Source organism: Globicephala melas, chromosome 1 (genome assembly GCF_963455315.2).
Source record: "Globicephala melas chromosome 1, mGloMel1.2, whole genome shotgun sequence".
In the NCBI taxonomy this organism is placed as follows: Eukaryota; Metazoa; Chordata; class Mammalia; order Artiodactyla; family Delphinidae; genus Globicephala; species Globicephala melas.
The window spans coordinates 84,990,675-85,001,193 of record NC_083314.1 but is presented as its reverse complement, the minus strand read 5'-3'; the positions used below and the strand labels follow the sequence as shown (position 1 = coordinate 85,001,193).

General features: G+C 40.9%; 1 long non-coding RNA gene across 8 annotated transcripts in view; it reads left to right on the top strand.

Moving 5' to 3' along the window:
* Positions 1-280: 280 nt before the first annotated feature.
* The window catches only part of LOC138842635 (uncharacterized), a 44,635-nt gene continuing 34,396 nt past the window's right edge, over positions 281-10,519 (top strand). For 5 of the 8 annotated variants that reach the window (XR_011377367.1, XR_011377368.1, XR_011377366.1 and 2 more), the window contains exons 1-3: positions 530-908; positions 1,088-1,176; positions 9,952-10,085. This is a non-coding gene — a long non-coding RNA (uncharacterized lncRNA). Of the gene's footprint in view, positions 417-529; positions 909-1,087; positions 1,177-3,886; positions 3,927-9,951; positions 10,086-10,519 lie in introns of those variants that run through there. The other 3 variants (XR_011377370.1, XR_011377372.1, XR_011377373.1) reach the window with 3 other exon arrangements.

Genomic DNA, 10,519 nt, shown 5'->3' with positions numbered 1-10,519 from the left:
GCTCCTCGGTTGTCACCGCCTCCCCACCCCTAGGTCCAAGTTGCCCGACGACCCTGGCCCCTCCTCGCACCAATCCCAGCCCGGGGCTACTCAGGCTTGCCCAATCACCGTCCGAGAGGGGCGGCCCTTGCCGCTGCAGGCCCCGCCACCCTCCAGAGTAACACCATCTGCATCCAATAAGCTTTGGAAATTGCACATCTTCGCCTGTCCTCTCCGAGGAGGGGCGGGATCAAACTAAGGGCGGGAGGCGGGGCGGCCTGAGGGCTTGGGGCTCGGAGGAGAAAAAGAGTAAAGCTGGGAGTGAGCGGCATAGTATAGCCAGCGTCACCATTTCACGGCGACTGTCTCCCTCTCTACGGCTGTGGCGACCAGAGAGGCTAGAGTACCACTTAAAAAGCCGCGCTGATGTGCCATGGGTACGGCCTCCTTTGCGCCCTCGGATTGGTCCCACCAACCCAGCCTGCGCCCTCTCATTGGTGGGTGGCGCTGTCAGGTGGTCCCGAGCTCTGCCCTAGGGCTTGCTGGGAGTTGAAGCAGGAGGAGATTTCCTGGTTCCCGAGCCCTCGGGCCCCGCGACTGGCGTTTTTTCCTCGGCGCGGCTGAGAGCCTGCGAGTTCCCCTTTGGGCCTCCCAGCTTATTTTAGTTAAGGAGTCCTCGAGGCCTAGCGTGCTGGTTACCAGAGCTTCTAGAAGTGGCTTGCCGGCTCCTGGCATTTTCCGGGCCAGACTGGTTCTGAGGACGCGTCAGGGAGACCGTTGGACCCAGGTCTAGCGTTGCCTTCGTTCGGCCAGCGCCCGGGAGCTCGACTCCAGATTCCCTGGGGCTGGAGAAGCCGTTGTTTCGTCCGTCGGGGCCAGAGGTGCAGATGACTAAGGGGTTGTTTTTCGTCCAGAATTCTACAGTTTGTGTAAGAGAAGCAGGGCAAGTTTGTCCGCTGTTTTTATCAATCAGGGGCGGCCCGTGACCGGTCACAGTGGGATAGCGGAAGATGTCAAAGAGGGATAAGTCCTTTGTGGGCTCACAAACTAATGGGAAGATGAACACACCAGGCACTCTTTCCTTCACAGTTTCTTTGTCTTCTTATAGTGTCCTTATGAGGAGTCTCCTGATTTGGCCTTATGGGGGATTTGCAACACCTGGGATCTAGGACCTGCATCTCTAGAATTACAGAAATGGTAACACTCTGGCTCCTTACCCTCCACTTGTTCTCCTTATCTTAAGCCCGTGTAGGATGTCTGATTATCTGTCTCACTGCTTGCTTTGTTAATGATTTTCCCTACTTGATTTGGACCCAATGGGTAACTGTCTCATTGATGTCTTCATTATCCATTTCGTGCTGTAGACACAGAGCCTGCAGCCTAAGCTTTAAGAAATATGGAATCTGAAACAAACGAACAAAAACTTGTCTCTGAAATATGAAAAGAAACTATAAAATAAAAATTGAAATGTTTGGTCATATCCAAAATATAACATGTCAGTGAGTCAAATGCCACTTTTATATGTAAATTACATGTTGTTTCCCAAAGTACGCATGCCTACAAAGGTCTTAAAATAGTCCTTACCTAGATTTCTTCAGCTTCTTATCCTTCTCCATACCTACTGGCTCAGAATCTGCTTTCTCCTCTCCAGTATGCTGGGGTGAGTCACAAAAACTGTGCAGACTTGGGTTTGCTATATATTCTTGCTCTGAACTCCATCTCAACCCTCCCTGATGCCTGGTCATGCTTTGCTTCATCTCTTATTTATGCTCTATCATATTTCCCATGGTAGATGTTCCAAGCTTCTCTTGTTTAAGAAGTGCTTTATAATTTACATGTTTATTATCTTACTTAATCTTTTAACGACTCTCTGAGAAAAGTCTCAAGTTTGGTGGCCAGCCCACGGTAACACATCTGAGACTTGAACTCTGTCTCATGACGCCACGTTTAAGATTCTAGCCCAAGCACCTCTCTTACCCTTTCCTTTCCCAGCTTTTTAAGCATTGAATCCTTTATATACTCAGCAGGTAACTGCCTTTAATTGAGTAAGAAAAGCAACTCCCTCACTTTTTTTTAACATCTCTATTGGGGTATAATTGCTTTACAATGGTGTGTTAGTTTCTGCTTTATAACAAAGTGAATCAGTTGTACATATACATATGTTCCCATATCTCTTCCCTCTTGCATCTCCCTCCCTCCCACCCTCCCTATCCCACCCCTCCAGGAGGTCACAAAGCACCTAGCTGATCTCCCTGTGCTATGCAGCTGCTTCCCACTAGCTATCTATTTTACGTTTGGTAGTGTATATATGTCCATGCCTCTCTCTCGCTTTGTCACAGCTCACCCTTCCCCCTCCCCATATCCTCAAGTCCATCCTCCAGTAGGTCTGTGTCTTTATTCCTGTCTTACCCCTAGGTTCTTCATGACATTTTTTTTTCTTAAATTCCATATATATGTGTTAGCATACGGTATTTGTCTTTCTCTTTCTGACTTACTTCACTCTGTATGACAGACTCTAGGTCTATCCACCTCATTACAAATAGCTCAATTTCGTTTCTTTTTATGGCTGAGTAATATTCCATTTCCCTCACTTTTTACTAAAAAAATCTATGATTCATCACACCTCTTTTCAGACCTCTCCTGACTGCTTTTCTTCTTTTCCAAGTTTAACCCCACAGGACTTTTGCTCTTGATTCCAACCTTTCCTGCCTTCTCAAAACCTTGCTATTCCTACATTTTTAGTCAGTCCTTTACTCGCGTGTTCTTCTACCAAATCCTCCCTTGACTAGGCTGCCTGTCAACTTACTGACCTTTGTGACTCTCACCACTACATTTCAGAAGAGTAATCTCACTTTCTGCTTTCATCATGGTCTTCTCATTATCACCATCGCCACCCATTTTTTTCCTCCCCCAAATAAACTAACTCCTCTTTCCTGTTGAGACTTCTCTTGTGGATCACAAGTGACCATGTCACTGGCCTTTTCTCACTACAGTCTCTTTAGTATTCACCATTGTTATGTACTTCTTCATCCTTAAAACTTGCTTTCCCCCTTGCCTTCTGAAATACTCTCCTGGCCTTCTTGTCTCCTGGACTGCTTCTCACGTTCTCCTTCCTCACTAGTTCCCCTTCCTCCACTTTACCTTTTCTTCTTATACAGATGATCCTCAGATTCACACTTTTCAGTACTGACCTCTCTCCTGAGCTTTGGTCACAGCCATCTGTTATAAACCTGTGCTCAAATGTGGCCCCATCACCTTAAGCCCTGCATAGCTTAAACTTCATTGAGCTTCTTTATTCACCAAACTGTGCTCTTTGAATTTTCCTATTTTTTTCTCTCAAGGATATCATCCTTCTCCCTTCCCTCTAGCTTGAAACCTTATAGTGCTCTTGGCCTCCTTTCTCTTTTTCCATATCCAGGCAGATACCTTTTCCATCCCCACTGCCAATACCTTACTGTGTAGAATTTTCTGCTGATAAGGACATTATCACCCTTACTTCAAGTATTAGACTAGTCTCTGAATTATTCCTGCCCTCCACTTTTACTCAGTTGAATTTATACAGTTTTTCCAAATTAATTGTAAAAATATGATACAAATCAGTCTTCATTCTAAAAGCTTCAGTAGCTCCCAATCCCCATAGGATAAAATCTGGATTCCTGAATAGATCCATAAAACTTGCCTTTTAGTTTACCTAAACATTGCCAAGAACACTTCTTGGCCTTATCCAATTTTGTCTTCAGAATTCTTCCACCTTTATTATTTAAACACACCTTCTCTTTTTCTTTTTTTAAATTAATTTTTATTGGAGTATAGTTGCTTTACAGTGTTGTGTTAGTTTCTACTGTACAGCAAAGTGAATCAGCTATACTTATACGTATGTCCCCTCTTTTTCGGCTTTCCCATTTAGGTCACCACAGAGCATCGAGTAGAGTTCCGTGTGCTATACAGTAGGTTCTCATTAGTTATCTATTTTATACATAGTATCATTAGTGTATATATGTCAATCCCAATCTCCCAATTCCTCCCACTTCTTTTTTTTAATTGACTTTTTTTTTTTTATTGAAGTATAGTTGTTTTACAACGTAGTGTTAACTTCTGCTGTAGACCAAAGTGATTCAGTTATACATGTATATACATTCTTTTCCATTATGGTTTATCACAGGATATTGAATATAGTTCCCTGTGTTATACAGTAGGACCTTGTTGTTTATCCATTCTATATATAATAGCTTACATCTGCTAACCTCAGCCTCCCACTCCATCCCTCCCCATCCCTCCCCAACCTATCCTCCCCCTTGGCAACCACAAGTCTGTTCTTTATGTCTGTGAGTCTGTTTGTGTTTCGTAGATAGGTTTCATTTGTGTCATATTTTAGATTACACATATAAGTGATATCATATGGTATTTGTCTTTCTCTCTCTGACTTACTTCACTTAGTATGATAATCTCTAGTTCCATCCGTGTTGCTGCAAATGGCATTATTTCATTCTTTTTTATGGCTGAGTAGTATTCCATTGTATTATATATATGTACTGCATCTTCTTTATCCATTCATCTGTCAGTGGACATTTAGGTTGTTTCCATGCTTGGTTATTGTGAATAGTGCAGCTGTGAACATAGGGGTGCGTGTATCTTTTTGCATTATAGTTTTGTCTGGATATATGCCCAGGAGTAGGATTACTGGATCATATGGTAATTCTATTTTTAGTTTTTTGAGGAACCTCCATTCTGTTTTTCTGTAATGGCTGCACCAACTTACATTTCCACCAACAGTATAAGAGCATTCTCTTTTCTCCACACCCTCTTCAACATTTGTTATTTGTAGACTTTTTAACAGTGGCCATTCTGACCAGTGTGAGGTGGTACCTCATTGTAGTTTTGATTTGCATTTCTCTAATAATTAGCAGTGTTGAATATCTTTTCATGTGCCTATTGGCCATTTGTATTTCTTCTTTGGAGAAATGTTTATTTAGGTCTTCTGCCCATCTTTTGTTTGGGTTGTTTGGTTTTTTTTGTTGTTGAGTTGTATGAGCTGTTTGTATACTTTGGAAATTACAGAGATTTGGAAATCTCTTGTCTGTTGCATCATTTGCAAATATTTTCTCCCATTCCGTAGGTTGTCTTTTCATTTTGTTGATGGTTTTCCTTTGCTGTGCAGAAGCTTATAAGTTTGACTAGGTCTCATTTGTTTATTTTTGTTTTTATTTCTATTGCCTTGGGAGACTGACCTAAGAAAACGTTGGTATGATTTATGTTGGAGAATATTTTGCCTATGATCTCTTCTAGGAGTTTTAAGGTTTCATATCTTATTTTTAAGTCTTTAAGCCATTTTGAGTTTATTTTTGTATATGGTGTGAGTATGTTCTAACTTCATTGATTTTCATGCGGCTGTCCAACTTTCCCAACACCACTTGCTGAAGAGACTTTTTTCCATTGTGTATTCTTGCCTCCTTTGTTGAAGATTAATTGACTGTAGTGTGTGGGTTTATTTCTGAGCTCTCTATTCTGTTCCATTGATCCATATGTCTGTTTTTGTGCCAGTACCATGCTGTTTTGATTATTGTAGCTTTGTAGTATGGTCTGAAGTCTGGGAGGGTTATGCCTCCAGCTTTGTTCTTTTTCCTTAGGATTGCTTTGGCAATTCTGGGTCTTTTGTGGTTCCACATAAATTTTAGGATTATTCTAGTTCTGTGAAAAATGTCATGGGTAATTTGATAGGGATTGCATTAAATCTGTAGACTGCTTTGGCTAGTATGGCCGTTTTAACAATATTAATTCTTCCCATCCAAGAGCATGGGATATCTTTCCATTTCTTTGAATCATCTTTCAGTTTCCTGTATTAGTATTTTATGGTTCTCAGCATATAAGTCTTTCACTTCCTTGGTCAGGTTTATTCCTAAGTATTTAATTTTGTTTTTGGTGCCATTTTAAAAGGTATTGTTTTTTTACATTCCCTTTCTGATATTTCATTGTTAGTGTAAAGAAATGCAACCAATTTCTGAAACATACCCTTCCTTCTATGTTATGCTGTTTCACACTACTTCTGTGAAACTTTCCCTGTTATTTCAGAGCTCCAGATTTGACTCCAATAGCTCTTCTGCCTATACTTTTCACTGCTTCATTCTGGTATTAAACGTTTTTATTTATTATGCATGTATTGATATATGTATATATGTACGATATATATACACATACACACATACATTCTTTGTTTATTAAGATAAAAAACCCTTGGCAACCAATCCTTTGCCTACACAGTAGACATCTAATAGACTTATTAGTGATGAGGCAAATAAATGATCTCAAAGTAGAACAGGGCTTCCCTGGTGGTGCAGTGGTTGAGAATCTGCCTGCCAGTGCAGGGGACACGGGTTCGAGCCCTGGTCTGGGAAGATCCCACATGCCGCGGAGCAGCTGGGCCCGTGAGCCGCAATTACTGAGCCTGCGTGTCTGGAGCCTGTGCTCCACAGAGAACAAGAGAGGCAGCGATAGTGAGAGGCCTGCGCACGGCGATGAAGAATGGCCCCCACTTGCCACAACTAGAGAAAGCCCTTGCACAGAAACGAAGACCCAACACAGCCATAAATAAATTAATTAAAAAAAAAAAAGGTAGAACAAATGGGATGACCTGCAACTAAGAGTTCTGTGGATAATGCAGACCATAAGTGATATGAGGTGAGATTCAGGGAGAGGATTATTTAAGGATTCTACTTTCCCAGCATTAGTTAGTGTTTTGTTCCATGCTCACATACTGCTTCATCTTTCTGGGGACCTCAGGCAGAAAATAGTTACAGGGAAGTGCAGAGTCATGGGATCAGAGGAACAGGACTGATGTAAGTGACCAGGTCCATCAAGGTGTCTAAGGAGTTTCAGCCCACTCCTGTAGCCCAAGAAAGACAAGAAGACTAGGGAGGGAAGATGACCCATCAGGAAACCAGGCAGGTCTGGATTAGACAGTATGCCTGATCATCACCACCAGCCATGGAGTGAATGTATAGAAAGTGAACCAGAGAGCCATGTCAGGCTTATCTTTCAACATTATAGCTGTTTCTGTCAACTCACCATCCTTCCTCCTTCCTTATTTCAGAGCAAGGACAGTCATTTCTCCTAAGATCTGTGTTCTGAAGCCCAGTCTCATCTGCCTCCTCCTTCTCCTCTCTCTTCATACTTTCTTTTTTTAATTAAATTTAATTTTCTAGCTTCATTGAGGTATATTTGACATATAATATTGTATACGTTTGTATCAAACTTATTCATTCAAACTTATCAAATCAAACTTGTTGATTTGATACATTTATGTATTACAGAATGATCACCAACATAGCCAACACCTGCATCATACCACATAATTACCATTTCCTTTTTGTGGTGAGAACATTTGAGATCCACTCTCTTAGCAACTTTCAAGTATACAACACACTATTGTTAACTGTAACCACCATGCTGTACATTAGATCCCCAGAACTTATTCCTCTTATAACTGGAAGTTTGTACATTTGATCACCATCTCCTATTTTCCCCTGCCACCTACCCCTAGTAACTACCATTCTAGTCTGTTTCTATGAGTTTGGCTTTTTCAGATTCCACATGTAATTGATATCATACTTTCTGGTGGCTTTTCTTTCAGCTCATACCCATGCTTCACTCTCTTCTTCTACCCTACAACCTGTCTTGAGCTCCTGATTTTGCTCTGCCTCTTAAAAAGAATAGTCTACACTTGTTTCTCTAATTCTTCTCCTCACATTTTACTCCTAAACAGAGTACAGTCTGGCTTTTCCTCTCACCATTGCCTGAAATTGCTGTTGCCAAAGTCTCTGATAACTTCCCACTTGCTGTATCCAGTGGATACTTTTCAGTTATTATCTATAGAATTTGCTATAGCTTTTGACATTGACAATTTCTTCTTGAAACTTTCCCCTGTTCGGTTGCTATAACACTCTCCTTGATCTTCTCTCCTCTTCCTGCCCCTCTAATCACTCATTTTCTTTCTCCCTGCGGTGTACTTCTTCCTCAATGTGGCTTTTAAACGTTGTTATTTCCCAGGGCCCTTTAGCCCCCCTCCACCCTTTAAAAAACAAAAAAAAACGTTTCATCCTCCCTTGGTTGTTGTGGGATTGGAGGTGAAAGCACCAGCCCACAGCAGGGAGCAGCTCCCTCCCTGCTCTTCCTGCTTTACTTCAAATTCTTATCATACTTTGTTTGGATTAGGAATGTGTCCCTATTTCCAATCCATTCGCTATAATCCTGTTAGAGATCTTTCTGAAACTACATTTTGATCATGATCTTCAGTGGCTATTCAGTACCTTCATTTGTTCATCAAATATCATTTAAGCACCTGGAATGTTTTCCCCAAATGCCTTCGTGGCTTGCTCTCCACTAGAATAATCAATTCTGTGAAGGGAGGGACTTTGGACTCTGTGCCAGGATTTATCATTGTGTAGAACAAGCAAAAATCCCTGCTGTCATGCAGATTATCTTCTAGTAGGGGCTTGACTCTACCTCTGCCAACCCAGCCAAGTTCATTTCTCGCACTGCCCCACCCTGACCTCAGCATGCACCCTGAGCTTCTGCCTCTTTTATGATTGTACAAGCTACTTGCTCTGCTTAGGACACCCTGCTCATTCTCCTTGCCTAGTTAATTCCTACCCATTGGTCAAAGCTCAGTTTTCAGACGTCAGCTTCTCTAGGAATCCTTCATTGATCAAGTCTTCATTACGTGCTGCTCTATGTGCTACCCTTGGTACTCTGTGATGACCTCTAGTAAGTCTTTAACATTCTGCATTTAAATTTTATACTTGCTTGTCTGTTTCTGCCCTCACTGCACCCCACCCCTCCCACACTAAGAACAAGGAACAGTGTTTTATTTCTGCATTCCCAACATTGGGCACATGTCTCAAACATAGTATGGTTTAATAAATGTTCCATACGTGAATAAATGGCCTAGATTCATGTTTAATTTCTAAGAAACTGATCATAATGATAGGATAGATGACTGGAGAAATTTATTGTTTATTTCAGTAGGTCATTTTTTTTTTCCAAGAGCCTGAGTCTTTAGTGCCATCTAGTGGAAGTAGCTGCAATAAAAAGCTATGCTACTGGTAAAGCTTGGACAGTGCACGCTGTTCTATCTTGTTTATTTTGAACAGAGCCATAGAAGGTAGAACTTGGTCTCATTGCATTATTGGCGCTTTGATTTACATCTAGAAATTCACTGTACCCTGAGATGACTCTAATTGTGAGATCTAGCAAGTATAAATACTCCCTTATAATGGATATTTTCTGATAAATGGGAAACTCCTCAACTTTGAGGTGTACGATGCAATGGCTAGAATGATCTGAGCTTTGAGGCTCTCCTTGTGTAACTGCTTTTAGGTCAGACTGGAAGTAAACAAGAACTAAGTTCCATTATTACTTAACTACCTACCTTTTCAGAAAAAAAATTTTTCGCTGTCTTATCCAAGATCTTCTGGCTCTTCTCACTTGACTCCTAATCATCTGACCAAATTCTCTGCCATGACCCCAGACATTCTATAGTTGTTGTAGTCAGGAAGCTGCACCCAATCTTAATTGGTTTGGCATAAATATTAACTATTCTTAGACTATGTATACATTGTTGCACACTCTATTCATATCTTTGTGTAAATTCCTTTGCTGTATTTATTATGTACTAAAATTCACTAACCTTTTAAAACGCATCTGATACATTATATTAAATTAATGTGGATAAATACTTTGTGATCATATCTCATAAATTTATCTTCTATATAAAATATACATGATTAAATTAAATCAGTAATAATATAAAGAAAATGGCATATTTGGAGATTGGTGATGATTCTCGTGATTCAAATTAGAGCAGCAGTTGTGGAGTGCTCATTCTGTTATATTAGAGAATGGATCATAAAAGTCATGCTTTGCACTCTTTATAATGTTGCATTATAATTTAACATATGCTATTTTTTTTCCTTTTAGGATTCTTTTGTGATTTATATTTAATGAACGTGTCAACTTCCAAGATTAATCATGAAAATTTTGATTTGGAAGAGACCCTTTGTTCGGAATATGTTTGCCCCAGATATCTTCATGGCTAATTCTCTACCAAAATGGTAAGTCTTTGAGGGCAAGGACTATTGTCTATTAAATTCTATGTCTATCCACAGTATCTAGATGCATGCCTGTCCCATAGTTGGAGCCCAATAATTATTTATTGAATGGATGTATGAGAAAATTGAGGCATGGCTAGGTAAAGACATTGGTTTAAGGTCACACAAGACGTTAGTGGTAGAACTGGGCAAGAATCCATGTTTTCTGACTCTATTCTGTTGAGTGATTCAATACAACACCTCGTCTCTAATCGGTGCTGCTTTTAAACCAGGCCCCTGGGTCCCCTGCCCTGGGTCCTTTGCTTTGAAAGGACCCACTGTGGCCCTTCTCCAGTTACATCCCTTCCCAGGGGCCAAGATATTCTAAGAGTACGTCTCCCCACTACTCTCCACTCCACCCCACCGCCCATTGACACACACACATTCCAGAAGATACT